This window comes from Chelonoidis abingdonii, chromosome 19 (assembly GCF_003597395.2).
Source record: "Chelonoidis abingdonii isolate Lonesome George chromosome 19, CheloAbing_2.0, whole genome shotgun sequence".
In the NCBI taxonomy this organism is placed as follows: Eukaryota; Metazoa; Chordata; order Testudines; family Testudinidae; genus Chelonoidis; species Chelonoidis abingdonii.
In genome coordinates this window covers 40,883,369-40,904,422 of record NC_133787.1, presented here as the reverse complement: position 1 = coordinate 40,904,422, position 21,054 = coordinate 40,883,369, and the positions used below count along the sequence as shown (strand labels likewise).

At 42.5% G+C, this 21,054-nt stretch overlaps 1 protein-coding gene across 8 annotated transcripts in view; it reads right to left on the bottom strand.

The window, feature by feature from the left end:
- NFAT5 (nuclear factor of activated T cells 5) overlaps positions 1-21,054 on the bottom strand; it is a 174,445-nt gene that overhangs the window by 99,415 nt on the left and 53,976 nt on the right. The gene's annotated exons all lie outside the window — the stretch shown is intronic.

Genomic DNA, 21,054 nt, shown 5'->3' with positions numbered 1-21,054 from the left:
GGCCCTCAGACTCTATGGTAATGTGTGGCAATATAAATAATAAGTATTTTTGTGAACGTATCTGTTGTAAAACAGTTATGGCTGCTACATGCAACATGCCTGACACAAAACCACAACAGCAAAGTTTAAGATGTTAAGTCACCTAACACCAAATTCACTCTGCTTTTCCATGTTTTCTCCCGATTCAAAGGTAAATTATTCACCTGTAATCACATGATTATTTAAAATTAGCCTCATAATAAAAGCTGCCACTCCATTCAGACAATAAGAATATACCATCAATCTACTTTACAGTACATTTATTAGCATATTTTGGTGAATCACTTTCAGAGGAAAGAAGAATCTTAAATTTCAGGCATGTTTTAAGTTATTTCGATTCAGGCTGTGATGGGGAAGAGAATAAAAATGTCTGCTTACATTCCTACCCTTCCCCCTCAACTCCAATATCCTGGTCAGATGCACAGAACACAGGAAGAGGGGAAAAATTAACACCAAAAGGGAATGGGGAAGAGAAGTAGCTGCCATATCTCAGGAAGTATAGGGTAAAAAGAGAGAAAGAACCAGAAATAGACAAAAGTGATGTAGGAGAGGGAGAACAGGCAGTAATGGAACAGAAAGGGAGCAAAGGTGAGGAGAATGTAACAGAAAAACAACAGTGAACTGTGGAGAATATGAAAGAGTAAGATATAGGAAGTTACTAGAACACTAGACAAATGAGCAAAAACATAGTGATAAAGGAACAAGATATTTGATGAATGGAAAGAAAATGAAGAGGATAATGAAAAGGGAAAAAAATCCAAGCATTAATTAATTTATGATTTATTTTATTGTTTTTCATTTGCAGACAGACCTCTCAGCACTATTTTGTGGGGGAAAGGATGGGATAGCTCCTAGTTATCAGAGTGGTAGCCGTGTTAGTCTGTATCGGCAAAAACAACGAGGAGTCCTCGTTAGACTAACAATTTTATTTGGGCATAAGCTTTTGTGGGCTAGAACCCACTTCATCAGATGCATGGAGTGGAAAATACAGGAGCAGGTTTAATACAGGAGTGGTTGCGTCATTACAAAACCTAAAACCTATTTCCCTAATACTAATTTCCCCCTATTGTTACTCACACCTTCTTGTCAACTGTCTGAAATGGGCCACTCTCATTACCACTTCATAAGTTATTTTTCCTCCCTTGGTATCCTGCTGTTAATTGATTTGTCTCATTAGACTGACCTCACACTGGTAAGGCAACTCCCATCCTTTCATGTATTTATATTGGCTCCTGTATTTTCCACTCCATGCATCTGATGAAGTGGGTTCTAACCTATGAAAGCTTGTGCCCAAATAAATTTGTTAGTCTCTAAGGTGTCACAAGGACTCCTCATTGTTTCTCCTAGTTATGTTAGACAAAATACTAATTGTTCTGGTAGCTACCTAAGCTATATATTAGATCTGACGTTCTGTTCTCTCCTCTTGGTAATTTTGATATGTCTTCATTGTGGAAACTGGTCAGCTTGCTTGGCATAGAATAAATCTCTTTCTCCTGACAGGATACCTTGTATTCTCACTACTGGATTTAGGATTTCATACAGATATCTACAATATCTACATTTGTGCCAGTGCAAAACAAACAGATAATATTTTAGTACCTGTCACAAGTGGAATCCTGATTTCTATGGAGAGCGAACACAAAAACAAGATAGACTACAATGGTCCATATACTTTTGAGATTTGAAATCATATTTTTAAAAGTCTGATTATGTGACTGGTTTACTTTTCAATTCTGGTAGATTATTTTGCTTTGTTAATGTGATAAGGAGCATTCAGAGTTTACTGTATGTTTAAGAGGGCAATTTTATCAAATGAGTATTCTTGTATTTTCATAATTGTATTCTATTCTATAGTTTATCATAAATTTTACAGCCTGAACTGCCTGGGCAGCAGCAGTTTATAAATTTAAGTATATTTCCCCCCATTTTTTAATATCATCTTGGATCAGTCACTACCATTACATCCCAAAATGATGTTAAAAGAATGTTATAATTGAAAAGTCAAGCACTCAAAATTTGGAAAATTCCAAATTTATGATAGCCCATGCAATCTTAATTCAGCCCCTTGTACATAAACATTATGATACAGTCTCTAATTGTGTTAAACAAGACTGCTGCCTCAAGATGGAGAGTGCTCACTAAATGAGCAGCTATTCAATATTTTTTCCTTATTGTTCAATGTACGACCCCTATGCCTTATTTACTACGTTATTCAAACTCTCCTGCAAATACAGAAGGTTTAATTTCCTCACAGGCTTTTCTATTGTGTTCACCTCTATAGTATCTGAGCACTTCACAAACATTAGTGAATTTATTTTCATGACACTCCTGTGGGAAGAGGGGATATAATTACTCCCATTTTACAGACACAGAACTGAATCTCAAACAGAATAAGGTCAAAAGTGTCCAATAATTTTGTCTGTCCCTTAGGGTCTGATTTTTCAGAGTACATAGCATTTTACATATTCAAAGCATAGCTCCCATTGACTTCAGCTGCAGCTGTTGAATGCTGAGCACTTCTGCAAATCAGACCTAGGATCCTGAGTCTGACACATAGAAAAATGAAGAACACAACATTAAAAAGTTAGGTTTAAGTGACTTGCCAAGCGTCGCATAGAAACTCTGTTGCAGAGGCAGACATAAAATACACTTCTCCAGGGTAGCATTCAGCTACTTTTGCCATGAGATCATCCTCTCTCTTCCTGCAATTCCCTCTCTCATTCATAAAACACCTTCCAACTTCTGTGACAAATGAGGCCGGGGTCCTATAGACCAGTCTACTTCACTGAATAACTCTGATTCAACCCCAGGTGGTGTCCTACTTGGGCACTGAATGAGGCTGGGGTCCTATGAAAAAAATATAGTATGTAATTAAAGACTGTTTCATAATGCATGTGCACAAAAGGGCCAAATTAATTTTTCATAAACAATCTTAGCTCTGGCATCTTCTAACTTTTCAGTGCTTGAACTCACCATTCTTTTAACATTGTCTCTCTCTAGAGAGAGACAGAGATGGCAGAAAGACTCATATACTCAGTTCACAGACTTGAGGAGAATCAGAAATAGGGCATGGCTACACTTGCAAGTTGCAGCGCTGGTGAGGGGGTTACAGAGCTGCAACTTAGCAGGTGTCTACACTTAAAAGCTCAGCCAGCGCTGCAACTCCCTGTTTGCAGCGCTGGCTGTACACCTGGGTCCGCTTCCGGTGTAGCGATTCCAGCGCTACTGTTGCAGCGCTGGTCATCAGGTTGGACAATCACACAGCATGGTAATTGGCCTCCAGGGTATTAGAGCGTACCAGGATACCTTTTTAGCCTTTCTGGTCATTCGCTTCGCCACGTCCTACTGCCTGGCTCAGAGCCTGGAGAGGAGGGGGAGGGGTAGAGAAGAGAGGGAGGTACTGAGGTGTTTGTTGACTCCTGGAAGTCATGCAGCCAGGGAAGCTAGCCAGTCGCAGCGCTAGATTTGTAGTGAGGAACCAGCAAGAGGCCCTGTTCTGGTAAGAAGCTTTTATTATAAGGATGCAAATGTTTTGGGAGCAGGGGGGCTGAGCTGCCTGCAAGCATGCTAGATGTGGAATAGCCGATTGATTTCTGTAGCTGCCTTTGCTTTCCACACGTCAAAGAAACCCCTGGCTTCCAGAGTGAAGCAACCCACCCCCACCTTTCCAGGTGAGGCTGCGTATCAAGATGGCTCTCTGAGAGTAGCTGCTGTGGCAGATGTGGGTGTAGCGGTTCATGTATTTCCCTGTAGCTGCTCTTGCTTTCCACAAGTCACAGAAACCCCATTGGCTCAGAGTGAAGCAACCCCCACCCCCCCCTTCCCAGGTGAGCTGCGTATTGCAAGATGGCTCTGAGAGTAGCTGCTGTGGCAGATGTGGGTGTAGGGTTCAGTGTATATTCCTGTAGCTGCTCTTTGCTTTCCACTACGTCACAGAAACCCATGGCTTCCACAGTGAAGCAACCCCACCCTCCTTCAGGTGAGCCAACGTAGCAGACCCCCCTTCCGGTGAGCGCGTGTGGGAGAACTTGCCATCTCTATCTGCAACTGCGGCCCCTCTGTGTATGCTCGAATGTGAAAATGATGCAAATAACGCTTAAAAACAATGCAGGTCTGTATTAACAGTATCTTTCTGTTGTTTTTTTTAAAGTGACTTGATATGCTCCAATCAGCGCAGTACTTCTGAAGATGCAAAGCTAAGAAAAACAAGAAAGACTAAGGAGCGATGGTGAAAGCAGTTATGAATCTGTATTCCCACAGATAAAAAGTTCAAGACCGCGGGGATAAGGAAACCATGACAAAGGAACAGGCTGCCAAGATAAGGAGAAGGGCTGCAAGAGAAAGGAATTGATACCAAGAGAAGACACGAGCGGCAGGGATGACTTAAAAAGTGGAAAAAAACGCTCTCATTTTGTTCATGTATATTTTACTTTCCATACTATATGAATAATAAAATTATATAATTGCAAAATCATATATGCTGTTGTGTTTTTTAATGACTGCCGTTTCACATGTGTGGTCCCACCACTTCCCTGGGGGTGGCACATGTGTTGGGTTCAGCTGCTCCTGCCAGGGTTATGGCCCTGGAACGCAGGCAGCAGTGGAACATGGGACTTGGCTGATAGGCAGGGCAGGGGCTGACTGGAGTGGGCTGAGCTGGCAGGCAGGGAAGGGATAGTGGGCTGTTGGAGACAAGGGGTGATGGGCAAGGCTGCTTCAGGCAAGGCGCAGGGGGTGCAGCAGGTTTGCAGGGCTGGAGACAGAGGAGTGTGGATGCACTGGCTTCAGGCAGTGGGGTGCAGCAGGGGATTGACTGGTACAGGGCAGGGCTGTCGGGCTGGCGCAGAGGTGTGCAGAGCTGGTGCGTGGCAGCAGATTGTGGGGTAGGCGCTGTACTGAGGCTGCTGCGTTGGGCAGGGGCAGGGGTAGGTTGCAGGGTGGCTGGAGACGGACAGGGTGGTTGCGAGGTGGTGTGGCTATGGGCGCAGAGCTGGCTGCAGGCAGCGGGGCGGACTGGTGTGGGCATCATGGGGTGCCGCAGAAGCAGCTGAACCCCAGCCCTTTAAGTAGCCAAACCCGTCTCCCACTTTACTAGCGGGCCTTCAGAGAGAGCCACACGGATCTCCCTATGCCCAACTTGGGCCCTGCTCAGCATGGCCTCCGCCCGAACGCGCGATATGAGCACAGAGGCGAGTGCGGCCCCGAGATTTGACCCCACTGCTCAGGAGTAGGCGGGGCCTGGAGCTATCTTGAGGACAGGGCTGCGGCAGAGGCGCCTGAGCGGGCCGATTAAACGGCCTGGGGTACCTGCCAGGGCCCGGGGGGGCTATTTAACGGCCAGAGCTCCGGCGGGCTCGGCCGCGCTCGGCCGGGAGACGGCTTAGCCCCAGACTCCAGCTCTCGCGAGCTGGCTGCCGCCAGAGCGGCAAGCTCCGCGACTCCGCTCTGCCTGGCGGAGCAGCGACAAACCCCGCTGCCCACTTCCATGCTGGCCGACCGGCGAGCGCCGCAAGCCCCGCCCGGACTGGAGCTCTAGCTGGAGGCGGCCATGCGGCTACCCCCGGGCTTCACTCAAAGGAAGAGGAGGAGGCCGGACCATGGAGCAGACACGCAGCAGGGATGGGTAAGTTAAAAAAAAAAAAAAAAAAAAAATTAAAAGTTGCCCTCTTAGGCCGCGGGGTCAATTCCTGGCAGCAGGGGTCGTTGGAACAGGAAGCGGAATGACCCGCACCCTTCCGTCCCCTTCCCACAACCCACAGCGACAAAATGGGACGAGGTGCTCTGTGGGATAGCTGCCCACAATGCACCACTCACAACAGCGCTGCAACTGGTGCAAGTGTGGACACACTGCAGCGCTGGTCGCTGTCAGTGTGGATACACTGCAGCGCTGGCCGTACACAGCTGTACGAGCACAGCTGTAACTACTAGCGCTGCAAAACTGCCAGTGTAGCCACAGCCCTAGAGTGCTGACTCACTGTCTGGATCATATTCCAGAGATTTGAAAGTGCTCCCCAAACTTCACTATGCCCAGATATTTGATGTTTTACATCACTGCATTCCTGAAGGATTTCTATTAGTAGGACAGATCAACTGACAATTACCTCCCTTGCTATTGTTATGTAACAATGTTTTCTGTGGGGATGCTTTCCATTATTGATATTATGTTTTAAAGGCCTGCTAGGAGTGAATTTAGAATCAATGTTGTGAGGGGTTAAGTAACATTGACACGATTGAAATATGCTGTGTTAAAATGGAAAAACCTTACAAGATGAGTGGCGAGTAAAAATAACCCACATCTAAGGTCATAAGGTCATAAATATCCAAAAATTTGCAAGTATAAAGTAGGTAATATATTCAAACCCAACAGCCTTCAGATTGCCTATCAAATACACAATCTTGAAGCTGAAAGACAATTTCTATTTAAATGCCAAGATCTAAGTGCTAAGTATGCTTTGTATACCAAACTCAGTATCACAGGGCCCTGTTTGCTTAAAGTAATATTGTGGGTGAGAAGGAATGAATTTACAGCTGATAATATTTAACATTTTTTAGCTAAAAATTTTGAACAATCATGTGGCACCAGAAGACATGTTGTGCTTGTAGGCAATAAACAGGTCTTTAGTCTATTTCAGCTTTTAATACTTTAAACCTCCCAGTCCATCAGCTAAGCTGTGCATCTCCTTGACGTATGTAAGAATAGGAAAGGAAAACTAGACTTGGAAAGAAGTTCACCTGGGCTCATCTTCATTTGTGAAGTACCAACTGTATTAGCACACCAAAAAAAGCCTGCAAGATTTCAGACACAATATATTTTCACACACAAGCCTGAGACATTTATACACCTAAATATTCTGAGTCAAAATATCAAGATTTAAATCCTGAGCTCTATTTCTTAATCTGGAGTTTTAAAGGTACAATTTATGTATTTATTTATTTTAAATAGCACCCTACAAATAACAAAATACACATTTAACCACAAGGCACAGAGAACAGAAGGGTGAAAGGAAGTTCAACACCTAAGCTATTTTCAAATAAGTGCACATATACTTCTACCCTGATAGAGCACGACCCGATATAACATGGTAAAGCGGTGCTCCAGGGGGGCAGGGCTGCGCACTCTGGTGGATCAAAGCAAGTTTGATATAACACAGTTTCACCTATAACACATTAAGATTTTTTGACTCCCGAGGACAGCATTATATCGAGGTAGAGGTGTATAAACACTCCAATATAAAATAATGGGAATTACACCCACAGAAAAGACTAGACCCTTTAGCTTAAAACCATATAAAGTAGACCTGTGGTTATCAAACTTCATTGACAACAAAAATTACTACGCAACGACAGGAGACAGGAACTAACACCTGAGTCCGCCCAAGCCCTGCCACCCTCTGCAGGGGGGGGCCAAAGCCGAAACCCAAGGTCTTCAGCCCCAGGCCTGTAACCTGAGCCCCACTGCCTAGAGCTGAAGCGCTTGGGGTTCGGCCCCAGGCCCCAGCCCTGGCGACCCCATTAAAACAGGGTTGCGACCCATAGTTTGACACCCCTGTAGATTAACTCACTTACATAAGAACAGCCGTACTGGGTCAGACAAAAGGTCCATCCAGCCCAGTATCCTGTCTGCCAACAGTGGCCAATGCCAGGTGCCCCAGAAGGAGTGAACCTAACAGGGAATGATCAAGTGATCTCTCTCCTGCCATCCATCACCACCCTCTGACAAACAGAGGCTAGAGGCACCATTACTTATCCATCCTGGCTAATGTCCATTAATGGACTTAGCCTCCATGATTTTATCCAGTTCTCTTGTAAACCCTGTTATAGTCCTAGCCTTCACAACCTCCTCAAGCAAAGAGTTCCACAAGTTGACTGTGCACTGTGTGAAGAACTTCCTTTTATTTGTTTTAAACCTGCTGCCCATTAATTTCATTTGGTGACCCCTACCAATAGTGCCAATGATATGCATGGCACTTTACAGACTTGTGAGAATAGAGTTTCTCCACCCTAGAGATTACAATCTAAATGGACAAAATATATTAAAAGAAAAGGGGAAAGGATACAACCCCAGTGACAGGCCCCCTCCCAAAAAAAAAACCACGAAAAGGACAGAAGAGAAAGAACTGGGTCTATTAGTCAATCACAGGATTACTGTGAGCCATCAAAGTGATGCAGTTGTGAAAAAGGCAAATGGGATCCTAGGATGTATCACACAAGGTAATTCCAGGAAAGATAGGGAAGTATTAATGCTATTGAACAACGCATTGTTAAGATCTCATCTGGAATACACTATATGATTCAGATCACCCACATTCAAGAAAGATAAATCCAAACTGGAACAGGTGCAAAGAAGGGCTATGAAGATGATCAGGGGAATGAAGAACTTACGTTACAAGAAGAAATCAGAAGAGCTAGCTAGGCTTGTTTAGCTCAGCAAAATAAAGGCTAAGAGGCAGTATGATTGCTCTCTATTTAGGAGGGTAAACACCCAGAATGAAGAAGAGATATTTAAGCTAAAGGACAATGTCGGCACCAGAACAAATGGGTATAAACTGGCTGATATATAAAAGTTTTCTCTCTAGTGCTTTTACCTTAAAAATAAATAGGCTTGCACAGGAAGTGCTGTGTGGTATGTTATAACTGTTGGCAATGACACTATGTGCTATCTCTGAAGGGAGAAGCAAGCAGGCCTGGCTAGGCAGACTGTCTTTTGTTGGAAATAACAGAGACAAAACAGGGATCAGTTTGGTCAGAACGGGGAGCCTTGGGTCTCCACTCAAGAGAGATGATGGCCAGGGGAGCTGGAAGCTTGAGTGGTTGCCCTTGCTGAACCATAAAAGAGAAATATAGGTGCAGTTGCCCTGAACTCGTCATGAATATATTTAGGCTGGGAATTAGAAGAAGGTTTCTATCATCAGAGCAGTGAGGTCCTGGAACATGCTTCCAATAGGCATAGTGGTGGCAAATAACCTAACTGGTTTTAAGATGGCGCTTGATAAATTTGGGACAGGATCATATTTCTGGATTGCATCTGACAGCAGAAGACTGGATTCAATGACCCAGGAGGTCCCTTCAAGTCCTATGTCCCACACAAAAGATCCCCAAAATGCACAATTATCTGCTCCCACAAATGCTTGGTTTGCAATGGTATCAGTTATTTGTCACACTGCATTCTGAGATAGCTTCAATGAACCAGGAAGTTTCAAGTAGGCTTCACAGGTTAAAAAAACACCTCAAGTTAACATATTTCTGTGTTGGACGGTCCCAACAGCTTGAACAGAAGCATAGTTTTCAACATTTTGGCGGGGGGGAGGCGGGGGGGGAGTGGAGGGAAGGGAAATCAGGGAAAATTCTCCAAAGTAGCTATAGAATTTGGGATCCGCAAGAAGTTTGTCCGTGTGTTTTCTGGTTAATTATTGATTAATTTTAAATATGTCTTAATTCAGGATTTCAAATTGTTAGGCATTTGGATTCTCATCCAATTTTCTGGAGGCCCATAATCCTTCATTCCCACAAAAGTCTAGCTACACAAAACGTGCCAAGCAAGAGGCAGCGGTGACTATTCCTCACTTACCATCTCTATGCGCCTCTGAGGTCTGCACTGTGACTCAGTTAGCAGGAGTAGAAGTCAGCAGCCAACCTCCCACTAGCTCAGCAGAGCAGGCCCTAGCAACAGACCACCAGCAATTCTTGTGGCCAGGGCTGTTAGTACCTGGAATGGTTTTATAAAACCCAAGACCATCTAAATTAAAATTAAACCCACGGTAGCTATGTTGGAGGGAACAACTTGGCAAGTACTTTTTCTTTTAATAACTAAGTTAACTATTAAGACTTTTTTGCAACTTGGTCTAAAATTGGGGGCCTTGACACAGCATATGCAATTCCCATCTTTAGGTCTGTCAAGAACTGCTCCTTAGTACAAAAGCAGTATTGCCAACGCATCATTTTATCATGATTCTTCCAACATCTGGTGCTCTTTTTTTAAAGTTGCAATTCCTAGAATCAATTAGGCAACAATCTCACGTAATTTTTTTAAAAGTAACTCTATACATCAGAGTTGCAGAAGAATCTTTAAAACATGACCAGTGTGTACCCCAAAAGCCAAAGACAGGGGTGAGGGGGAGCAGGCAAACAACACAAAATGTATTATTTAAAATTTCATTGTTAAGCCCATTTCATGATTTTGGGAAGACTGTCTGATTTTGAATGCCTGAACTCAATACTGTGAAAGCCAAAAGATGAAGTACAAAGGAGTTGTTTGTGTCTTCGACTGCTACTAATTCCTAATGTGCCACAAATTTTGTTTTAAAAAACCCGAGGAGTATTTATACACCATAAAGTAGGATGGGTCAATTTTTACAGGTTTGGTTATTTTTTTTGAGGGGGCGGGAGTGATAGTTGTATTGATTGACTGATCACTTCTAATGACAGGTCTCCTTCGGACCTCAGGCCCAAAAATTTCATTGGAGGAAGGCAGCCTGCATCTGCTGAATCAAATATAAGCTTTGGTTTACCAAGATCTCTTGGGCTTCTCCCATCAGCACAGGAAATCCACCTTGCTGAGAGATAGTAGATATGTTGACAGGAGAAGCCCTTCCATTGACATAGCACAGTCCACAGTGGGAGTTAGGTCGATATAACTGAGTCACTCAGAAGTGTGGATTTTTGATGTAGGTTGCTAGTAGTGGAGATCAAGCCTTATTCTGTGAGGCAAGGAATTAATTAAGACTACTTGGAGTATAATGTAAAAGCTTCCATCTGATTCAAGTCTTGATATACTTCAGTAAAGCAGCTGAAAACTGAAACAATGGCCCATCAGAGAACGTTTTATATTAACGTAAAGACTAGAGCTTGGATGGGGGATATGGGGTTGAGGGAATGAAAAAAAAGGAGCTCTTAACTTTTCTCAGACCCTCTAGGGCCAATAGGACTTTGCAGTATAAATAAATCACATCATGGATTGTTGCTTCACAATTCTTTGAAGGAATATAAAATAAAATCATATATCTTTAACAGAGCTTATTGTTGAGCACCATCTCAAGCAAATCATATTTCCAGTTAAGCTTTTTTTTTTTTTAATATGAAAAGCATTTTACATTCTAATAGGCCAGTCTTAAGTATAGAGCACTCTAAACAGCACTGAAATGAAAAACCTGAAGCTGAAATTAACCTGAATTCCAAAGGTTCTAGAGTTTCCGAGACTCAAAGCAAACAGCCTATATCAGCCTGTTTGTTCTATCAAAACATTCCCTAGACTTGCTATACTTTTGCATCCTAAGGAAGAACGCAGTGGTCCCATGGAAACTAAGCCTTGTCTTGGGTGATGTGACACTGTGACTCATGGCCAGAAAGGGTTAAGCAGCTTGCAGACTAACTGACTCAGATTCAACATTTAGGGACATATTGGTAGATAATGCTGTGCGTTTACATCTATATTGTTAGAGGTTAACAAATGTAATCAAAACAGTCCCTGTCTATGTTGTATTCTGGTAATTTAGGGTATGGCTACACTTGAAACTTTAACGCGCTGCCGCGGCAGCACTTTGAAGTGCGAGTGTGGTTGCAACGCCAGCGCTGGGAGAGAGCTCTCCCAGCGCTGCACGTATTCCACATCCTCTACGGGTGTAGCTTGCAGCGTTGGGAGCCACGCTCCCAGCGCTGCGGCACTGTTTACACTGAGGCTTTACAGCGCTGTATCTTGCAGCGCTCAGGGGTGTGTTTTTTTCACACCCCTGAGCATGAAAGTTGCAGCGCTGTAAAGCGCCAGTGTAGCCATGGCCTCAGAGATCAAAAGGAAATCTTAACATTTAAATGAACTGTAAATATAGTGATATCACTGTATTCACCTCTCTTTGAGATGTACAGAAAATCACTTGCGAATAATGGAACACAGGCAATTCCTTTATGTTAATCCCTGTAGCTAATTACCGGTGACACTTAGGAAATAGGTCTACTTCAAAGTCTCCATGATTGCCTACTGTTTGCCTAAGGACGCCAAGCTGTCAAGAGGAGGCCTGGAACTGTATAAAAACCCTTGGGTCCTGATCCTTTTCATCTCAGATCTGCTTGATGCTTTCTGCACGGGAAGCTTGAGCGGTAAGACTGAGATCCTCAGTCCCACCTGGATCACCCTGAATACGAACATTGGACTATAACCTACGGTTTAATTCTGAAAGAACTCTTTGCAACTACAAAGCACACCGACTCTACTATGAATCTGATCTCAGAACTGTACTGATGTCTGTATGTACACTAATCTTTTAATCAATATTCTCTCTCTTTTCTTTTTTAATAAATGTTAGTTTAGTTAATAAGGATTGACTAAGCGTGTATTTGGGTAAGATCTGAAATATTCATTAACTTGGGAGGTAATGTGTCCGATCCTTTGGGATTGGTAGAATTTTCTTATGATGAACAAGGTTTTCAGTAATCCTCATCATATTTGATTTGGGTGTCTGGGCAGAGGCCTAAGGCTGGGTTGCTTTAAGGGAACTCTGTTGTTGGTTTCTGGGTAACCAGTGAGGTATTATAGAAGCTGTTTTGTGCTGGCTTAGATTTACCAAGCATTGGGGATCTAAGCTTTGGGAACTGTCTGCCCCATTCTTTGGGGTTCACCCTACTTGAAGCAGCAGAGAATCCTGTGGCACCTTATAGCCTAACAGACGTTTTGGAGCATGAGCTTTCGTGGGTGAATACCCACTTCGTCAGATGCATGCCACAGACTAGGGCCTTAGAGAGAGAAAAAGGCCTTGCATGTCATCCCCAAAGATGCTTCCAACATTGCATACACAGAAGGTGTGAGCAAGAAATTTACTATTTACCTGAAAGACATTTCAAATCTCCTGTACACCACAGATTGATTGCCTGCACCCCAGCAGGGAGGGTATTCCTCGCAGGGAGAAGGTTATAAAAGGACAATGGCTTCCCCATTACCTCCCCCATCTCGACACATGGAAGAAAGATCTTTTGGAAGACAAAGAGAAGCATCATTGAACCGTGGGAGGGGTGGTCCCAAGCTGAAGGGAGACAGCCTGTGAAATGTATTTCAGCTTATGGTGAGGGAACCTGTTTTGCTTTAGAATTATTGCAATTTTATTTACTCCCCGCTCCACCCCAGGCCCCATTCCCACCCCTGCTCCGCCTTTTTCCACCCACTTCTGCCCCCCTCAGCATGCCCCATCCTCACTCCTTCCCCTCCCTCCCAGAGCCTCCTTCATGCCACAAAACAGCTAATTGCAGCAGGCAGTAGAGGGAGGTGCTGATTGGCAAGGCAGCAGGCAGGCGGGCGACACTGGGATGGGGGGAAGCTGGCTATCAGTGAGTTAGCACCTATGAATACTTAACACATATACAGTCCTTTAACTTGCCAAACCACTGATCAATATATGTACGACCTCCAGTACCCACACCTAAGAAGATGAAGTTAAAACTCCAACCTACATATATCTACGCTTCCAACTCAGTACCACATGCTAACTACAATACAAATGAGACAGAGAATAATTCTGAAAATATGACAACACCATTATATAAATCAGTGGAATATCCTTGCCTGGAATATTTTGTTCCGTTACAGTTACTCCATCTCAAGAAATATATGGCAAAAAAGCAGGGGCTCCGAGACAACGAGAATTATTAGAGCCCTAGAGATTGCTTATATGAAGAGAGACAGAGAAGATTTGGACTGTTTACCTTATGAATAAAAGATATACAAAATAACGGTACAGAGGAGGTTGATCTGAAACTTCTATTTGCCCTCTCATGATACAATAACAAAAGGATATTCAATTAAAGGTAGCAAATTTCAAACTGACAGATACACATTTTTTCCTTCACAACATGCAGTCAACCCATGGAACTCACTGCCACTAGATATAACTGAGGCCAGAGCCTGGCAGGATTCAAACAAAAATACGACACTTAGGCAGATTACTATTATAACTGGTTATTTTTGTTAAGATTGAAAAAGTGAAAATAAAAGTTTAAGAACAGATATAACCACTCTTGCTTCACAGCATAAGCCAACCTCTAATTACTTGGTTAGGAAGAAACTTTCCTTGGGGGCAGGTTTTCCATGAAAGTGTTTTCTGCACGGTTACTTGCACCTTCCTGTGAAGTAGACAGTATTGGTCACAGTCAAAAACAGGACATTAGATCACTGATCTGATCCACTATTGGAATTCCTACATTCAAACACTTTTGAAATTATAAAAGCGTTAGACACATCATACAACAATTATACTGACCACATCCTTCACCACTCCCTTTGGCTCAGAGATGCCTCAAAACAATAGTGACTCTGTCACTCTCCAACAAGCTAAAACTGGCAATGGATCTTCATTTATATTACTTAACAGAAGCATAAAATGATGTATGTGACATCAGGCAAGCATCCACTATAACCCCAAAAATAAGACTGCTGTTATTGATGACCTTAAATTATGCAACACTGTTGAGAATGTTTACATTTGTTAATGTTCAAGATCTTTACTTTTTAAATAAATTAATTCCCTCTTGAACTAGTTTAATGTAAATTGTTTTGTGTTCTACACAAAAAGTGAAACTTTTCAGAGGCACATAAGGAAGTTAGGCACCTGACCCCAATGATTTTCAGTGAGAAGTGGGCAGCCAACTCTTTCAGGCATTCTTGAAAATCCTTACTCTACATAGCCCTCCATCATCTGCAGTAAAATGCTGCTTTGGAAAACACTGGAAATATGTTGATAGGAACAATTCTTCCTGAGCTATGACGACAAACAATGGAATGTACTATTTTGACCATGGTTATATATTTGCACTCAGCTTGTGAGTAGGCTTTTGTGCCTTCAGATACTGTTCTACAGCGCCAATGTGACTGACAATATTTTGCAATAGACTTAAGTACAAAAGAGTGGATTAAGAACCCAGTTTAATTTAACTCTTCATTTCCTGGGTTTCTTAAACTGTCAGATGCTTAATGTGTGTATAATTTTAAACCGAATTAAATTACTTAGCTCAAAGAATTTACTGTTATTGAAGCTACTGGAAAATGTTAGTTTTTATTTGGCCATTACTCATAAATGTCTGAAATAAAAATATAATTCCCTATTTGAGTAGTTTTTTTTAAAAAGTAGTCAACAAGATCTCCTTTGATCAGTTGACCAGATACCCTCTAACTACAGGACCAAACTTAATGTCAGAGGTAGATATAAAAGATGAGGGAAGTAGTGTGACATACTAGTAAGGTCTAGGTAAAATCCCTTGATGAGAAGTCCAATCTTCTATCCTCAGGTGCTATCCAAATTTAAGGAGACATCTGTGAAATTGCACCAACAGGAGAAAGAAAGCTAGCTGCCTAAACTCACTATTGGAATGAAGTTCATGTCAATTCTCCAACTACCTCCAGAAGTGTCTAAACCAGGGGTCAGCAACCTTTCAGAAGTGGTGTGCCGAGTCCATATTTATTCACTCTAATTTAAGGTTGTGTGTGCCAGTAATACATTTAATGTTTTTAGAAGGTCTCTTTCTATAAGTCTATAATAGATAACTAAAGTATTTTGTATGTAAAGTAAATAAGGTTTTAAAAATGTTTAAGAAGCTTCATTTAAAATTAAATTAAAATGCGGAGCCCCTGGTGCGGTGGCCAGGACCCCAGGCAGTATGAGTGCCACTGAAAATCAGCTCGCGTGCCACCTTCGGCACGCGTGCCATAAGTTGCCTACCCCTGGTTCCCTGCAGTTCACCTCAGCCCTCTTTATAGGAGATTACCTTTTATCACCCCAAAAATTAAGATCCGTGACAACCAACCAAGTAGCTCATCACCATATTTTAAATTACAAAGTTATTCTTAAACCCAATTAAATTTATTCAATAAAAATATATTTACAACAAAATAGCTACCCAAATGTTGAACTGTAATTTCCAGACCATAAAATCTCTAGCCTCTTGGTATGATCCCATCTCAGAAGAAAAACCCAGATAAGAGCACTCCAGTTCTCACTGGCCATCCTGCTGCATAAAGAAGCACAATCAACTTATAGTCATTCAATAAAAGTTAATACATTTCACCATCCCTCTCTGTGAATAGCTGACCCCTTAAACTTGGCATTTCCTTTTATACTCAAAGTTTTCATTAAAAATAAAGGCCCTTTTAAACATCCCTCTTCACCAACAGATTGTCTTGCCTCAAAAGTGAGAACAGATGTTTCAAGATTATTCCAGATCAAACAAAAAAAGAAAAATATGCTGGTCAGCAAAAGTCAAAGCACAGACCTCCACTCATAAAGCACACACGTAGATTAGCAGTGATCTGTTTCCTAACCCATATATCTATTCAGGCACTTATCAGACACAGTATTTACAGCAAGCCTCCAAATTCCCCATTCCCCTCCCCCACCTAAACCCACAGTGCTAGCTTGCTAGCGGCTTCCCTGTATCTCATATCCAACTACTCAGATCAAGGACACAAGGGGACGGGACAAATGTGTGAAAAATTATTATTTTAGATGCTGTCAAATTTATTCAAATACCCTTGCTCCCATTATCCCTCACTCCTAATCTCACAGTTGAGGTCAGCTGCTGAAACTCTTATCTTCTTGCCAGTTATACTGAAAATTTAAAAAAATGACATTTCACATGACCACACTGACCAGAGGCAATGAGCTAACATCATCCAAGACACCAGTACATTCTACATCAAGGACAACCAGAATTTTGTTCTCTGGGGTGACTGAAGACAGGGTAAAATTGTACAGTACATATTCACACCAACTGAACAATTTATATGCAATAATGGTAATTAAAAAAATTCACATGGTATTAAAATTAGTTGCCATGATGGTTCACCAGAAATAAGTTACCAGGACCAAAACTGTATAGATTACACAGTGTAAACCTAAACCTCAATCTAGTCTCAGGTGAGTGGCATGCATCACTGCCAATCTTGAAATATCTGCAAGAACAAATAATTCTCAAGGTATTCACATGTCACCTGTCAAAGTATGTCATATATATGAGAAGGATTTAGGAACACATCCTCAGCTGATGTAAATTGACATATGAGAGTTTACATCAGCTGAGGCTCTACCCCTTTGGATTTTTAATGAAAATCTGTATGTATGCAATCAAACATTGGCCTTCTTTGCACGTAGGCCCTCAGAATTCTGCACACAGCACACTAAATTAGAATCATCTTGAATATTTTACTGTCGTCTCAATATAAGGGGTCTAGCGTATATTTGATTTTTCAAAGCCTTTTCAAAGTTCTCTTATATTCAGGTTCTTATACTGTCCTCATCACCATAGTATCCGACCACATTAAGCAATGTGACTACCATTTGTCACCCGTGAGTCTCTTTCTACCCAATGGGAAAACAGTAGCTTTTTAAAAACTAATTTTTGTAGTCATTTTATGCCTGGTGTGGTGTGTGTATTTGTTAAGAACATAAGAAGGCACAGTCAAAGAAATGTCCCTTGCACTTGAAACAGAAAGCGGTGATAAAAGTGGCTAGATCCTGTGGGAGTTCACTTTAATAGCCTTCAATAGGCCCCAAAGAAAGCTCTATCTAGTATACAAACAACCTTTGCCTTTGCCATGGACAGTTTTAGTGTGCCTGCGAAGTAGTTGTTGACCACAGTCCCCATCTAGGAGCTTCAGGCAATCTTTTATGGTCAAAACAGCTGCCGCTTTGGAATGAAAACCCTCCTGTTAAAGAATGAGCCTCACCCTGAAATCCAAGTACAAAGTTGGATTTTGTGCTACCACTCCAAGCGACCGGGTGGTGGGGGAGAGAAGAAGAACAGATTACAGTCTTACTAAAGCTGCTAATGGACTGTTGAGTACCAAAAACTAGTTCAATTGTTGTGTAGCAGGTTGTGCGTCAATTAAGTGCCTGGCTACTATGCCATAACTGCATTTCAGTGATACTATATATGCATTATTGATCAAGTCCTTTGGAATCCTTTGAGATTAAACAAACTTTTAAGTATCTGTAGTTCAGTTCTATTCTGGAAGTGATTAAAAGTGATACATTGTGGTTGTTTACAGTGTTAATCCTGCAGAACTGAGACAGGGACAGGCTAGACGAGATGGGGGCAGAAGAGGGCTGTAGTCACCAGAGTCCACTCCAGGGCCTGGCAAGAAATCCAAGATTCATGGGCCTCAACTTTCCTCGGCAGTCAATAGACTGCTCTGAAACCACAGGAAACGTATGTCATCGTCTTCTAATGCTGGCCCACACAGAGGATGACAACCTACTATTGTTATCACTTATTTAGCCTCTTGAGCTCATGCATGTCTGTGCGGTGGAGCTAAGGGTTCCAATAAGACTAATAATCCATGTGGGTGTATAGCGGGATGGTCATCCACTCTGGCCTTAAAGGGCTTAAAACAGCTCAGAAGAGGGTTGTCGCTGGGAGCAAGTGGTTCCCAGGCTGATTGGGGAAGCAGGCTCAGCTGTGGCCATGCCTCAGTCAGGGTTCAGCTGGCCCTTATAAGAGGGCAGTGGGCCAGGAGCAGAATCAGTCTTTCCCTGTCTCTACAGGGAGAAGAGCCTCGTGGCTGGAAAGCTGAACAAGGTACCTGAGTGGGAGCAGGGCTGGGGAATAGAGCAATGGAGCTGGAGAGCTCCTGCCTGGAAAAGCCCCAGGCCGCAGCCACAAAGGTACTAGGGTGCAGCCCAGGGTACGCAGAGGCAGCCGGTCCAAAACTCCCGTGCCTATGATGAGTGGCTTTTACACTGCAGTCTGCCCCAGTGAGCGGGGGCTAGATAGCGACTGGCAGTAGCCCAAGACTGAGGGGAGGTGGGGATAGTGGGTGGGGAGAGAGTGGGGGTACTTCCAGGGGGCAGCACCCAAGGGAGAGGGGCACCAGGGTCTGGGAGGGACACAGGGCCAGCGACATCAGGACATTGGCCTGCAGAGGACACTCCAAGACTGGAGAGCTAATTCCCATACCGGACCAGCAGGCAGGGTCGCAGGGGTGAGTCCCGCATCACTACAGGTGTCAATATGATTCAGTTTGCTTTTTTAAAATCCTATGAAATCGCACACAAAAATACATTAAAAGAATATTAAGGCTGCAAAATTCAAGTTTTCAAGTTAGGAAATGCCACAATTAAGGTTAATTTGTTCAACTTTTTGAGCATGCATTATGATAGTCTTTAAATACATGACCACATAATGATGCAGTGTTCCTATGGAAATAATATTAAGTGCACAAGATAGACCAGGCTCTGGGGATGAATCAGAGTCATTTACTGAAGGAGACCTGCTGCAGAAAGGAGAAAGGATGGTGCCTAATGGTTAATGCAACTCTGGAAAACTGGATTCTACCCTTACCTCTGCAACAGAGGTCTTATAAGATGCTGGACAAGTCACTTACACCAAACTTTTCACAGGTGTTGTAGAACTGATAAATGAAATTGTTTTCAGTTGTTCACTTTATTAATGTAACTTCTGTTCACCATTCCCTACACTTGCCTACATTGTAACTTCTGTTCACTGTTTGCCATATTGTAATTCAAACTCCATTTTAAAACACTCACTCTATTTTGTAAAAGCTTCCTCCAAGCTTCATTTTTGCAAACCCTGCTGTAATCTTAGTTTAGTTTAGATGTGTGACTGAGGCCTGTATGAATGATGGAATCAACCTCCAGCCCCAGCCTGTCCTGATGAAATAGAGTTCAAACCCCACCGGCTGAAGATGCAGACAAGAGCCCTAACAAAGTAAGCAGAGTCCACCCTAAATAGAAAAGGTGCAATAGAAGGAAGATCAGAGCCAGGTCCGAGGCTGAAGGTCACGCCTGCAACTGATGGGTGATCAATCACCAAACTCAGAGGCAGCCTGACACAGCAAGACCTATAGACTCAAACTAAAGCCTACAAAAAGGATGGGTGAGATGGGAGACTTTGGAGGGTAACATTCTGCTGCCAACATGGAAGGGCATTGGTGCAGGCCAGCTCGTCCTTGTGGCCGGCTTTCCTGGCCAGTTACTGCCACAAGCTACGAACCCAAGCTGCAAAATAAAGCCACAAACTCAAGCTACATCCAGGACTGGTAAGTATGCAGCAGCTGCAGAACATCTGGTGTGTGTGTGTGTGTAAGGTATAGTGTGTGTATTAAGGATTAAGGCATTAGTTATTAGTCATAAATCAAATTGTTATTATACAAATGTGGCATCTTTGTCTTGCCCCCTGAAAAGATCCTGTGTAGTTTTGTCTGTACAACAGTGTTCACTACTGTGTGTTCCTCATTTTCTAGGTCCCAACTTTAAACCCTAGGTCTGATTTGCAGAAGGGCCAAGTACTCTCAGCTGCAACTGACGTCAATGGGCGCTGTGCTTTGAACATATTAACTGCTACAGAATGCTACGTACTATTAAAAAAAAAATGAAGACCCTAAGCACTCCCTAACTTTTAGAGTACTTGACTTTGTAACTTTAACATTCTTTTAGCATAGTTTTGTGTGTGCGATATTACTAAAATGGTGTCAAATATCCCAAGAATCAGGTTTGCCTCTGAAGCTTTTATAAGTTACACACCAAATAGGAAGCAAGATTATTTTTAGCAAAAACTCTGAATGAGCGCAGGTGGAAACTAGCATCTGTGGCTACTATTAAAAGGATGATAAATATTCATTATGGCACTCCATGATAAAGCTAAACCCATATATAAGGCAAAAGAACTAAACAGAGGTTTATAGTTGGTATAAAACAAGAAGTTTAGTGACTAATTGAACTGAATTTGTTAAATCATAGTCTCAAATTTTTATTTCAGGGGTCTTTTTGTTGTGTGTTTGATCAATGTTAATTTGATTAAATCTACTATAATGAAAAAATAATGAAACTTCAGCTAAAGAAATTACATAAATTAAAGTAGGTTATATGTTTAAAAGCTACATTAACTGGTGAAATTTTCCAGATAGCTTTTGGGCACTTGTATACCAAAGACCAGGCTTTGAAGTGAAGACTGTTAGCTGTTGCTCAAGGGACTTGCTACATTGTAACACTGGCTACTGTGATGAGTTCCCTCACACAGACCCCT